Source organism: Stomoxys calcitrans, chromosome 3 (genome assembly GCF_963082655.1).
Source record: "Stomoxys calcitrans chromosome 3, idStoCalc2.1, whole genome shotgun sequence".
Classification (NCBI taxonomy): domain Eukaryota; kingdom Metazoa; phylum Arthropoda; class Insecta; order Diptera; family Muscidae; genus Stomoxys; species Stomoxys calcitrans.
This window is the reverse complement of record NC_081554.1, coordinates 131380396-131382117: the sequence shown is the minus strand read 5'-3', so window position 1 is coordinate 131382117 and position 1722 is coordinate 131380396. Positions and strand designations below refer to the sequence as shown.

Sequence of the window (1722 nt, the reverse complement as noted above, 5' to 3'; positions counted from 1 at the left end):
GTCTTGACTTCTTGAGCCTCTAGAGTGCGCAATTCTTATCCGATTGGAATGAAATTTTGCACGACGTGTTTTGTTATGATATCCAACAACTGTGCCAAGTATGGCTTAAATCGGTCCATGACCTGATATAGCTGTCATATAAACAGGACTTGACTTCTTGAGCTTCTTGAGGGCGCAATTCTTATCCGATTTGGCTGAAATTTCGCAAGACGTATTTTATTCTTACTTTTAATAACTGTGTCAAATAAGGTTCAAATCGGTTCATAACCTGATATAGCTGCCATATGAACCAATCTGGCGACTTGAATTCTTGAGTCTCTAGAGGTCGCAATTATTATCCGATTTGCCTGAAATTTTGTACGACGGATCCTCTCTTGACCATCAACATACGTGTTTATTATGGTCTGAGTCGGTCTATAGCCCGATACAGCTCCCATATAAATCGATCTCTCTATTTTTCTTCTTGAGCCCCCAAAGGGCGCAATTCTTATTCGAATTGGGTGACATTTTACATAGGTCTCCAACATATAATTTAATTGTGGTCCAAACCGGACCATATCTTGATATCGCTCTAATAGCAGGGCAAATCTTTTCTTATATCCTTTTTTGCCTAAGAAGACAAATGCGATCTATGGTGGAGGGTATATAATATTCGGGCCGGCAGAACTTAGCACGCTTTTACTTGTTAGCACTATTTTATTTTATATTTTTTACTTTTACCAATTTTATTATTTATTAAAAATACTTTTCTCTGACTTTTTCAGTCAGAATTTATTAAATGAAAATAATTTTTATTAAATTTTCCCTCAACGCTATTTTCTAACATTATCATAATCGTCTTTATTAGAAATTCTGGTAACAAAAAGAATAAACTCAAATCAAATCTAAAGATCGGTTTATATGTCAGCTATATGAAGTTATAAGACGATTTGGACCACATTTGTCAGTTATTGGTAGTCAAAACAAAATCTCTCATACAAAATTTCATTCAAATCTGATAAGAATTGTGCCTTTTAGAAACTCAAAAATTCAAAAACAGATATGTATGGGTTTATATGGCAGCTATAGCAGGTTATGAACCGATTTGGACCATTCTTTGTACAGTTATTGGGACTCAAAATATCTTACGTGGAATTTCAATTAAATCGAATAAAAATTGCGATTTCCAGAGGCTTGAGATGGCAACGTCCGAGATCAGCTTATATGGCAGCTATATCAAAACATGGGCCGATATGACCCATTAACAATCCCAACCAAAATTTTGGAAAAAGACGAAAATTGAAAAAAAGCGCCATTGGTGAGCTTATCTTTTTTTGCGTTTTTATAATCTACTTCTTTATACCATTTATTTGGTACCCATATTTTCTAGGGTTAAAATGGGTCTCAAAATCCCCAAGATCCCGTAGATCCTTCTCACGTCCAATTATTATTTATGTTCTTACATATTCGCTATCTACTCGATAATACCTTCCATTTGTTACCCATATTGTCTAGGTTGGATATCACCCCCATTCTTAAATGGTGGGTATAAAATATAATATTTTTAAATGCCCGGAGTAGACACCGGAGTCCGAGTCGGAGTCGAGCAATTTGCCTGGGGTCGGAGTCCAGTCAAAAATACTCGACTCCGCAACCCTGGTTGAAACCATCCATTTCGTCTTAGCTTAATTTACATTAGAGGCTGCGGTTACAACTTCCGGTGACCGACCAATGATGTCGCTG

The 1722-nt window shown here is 36.3% G+C and overlaps 1 long non-coding RNA gene across 1 annotated transcript; it reads left to right on the top strand.

Annotated features, from left to right (window-relative positions):
* The first annotated feature begins 830 nt into the window (after nucleotides 1–830).
* On the top strand, nucleotides 831–1311 carry LOC131996433 (uncharacterized). The gene is made up of 2 exons (XR_009397866.1): nucleotides 831–953; nucleotides 1018–1311. It is a non-coding gene; the product is annotated as an uncharacterized LOC131996433 (long non-coding RNA).
* The last annotated feature ends 411 nt before the right edge of the window (nucleotides 1312–1722 follow it).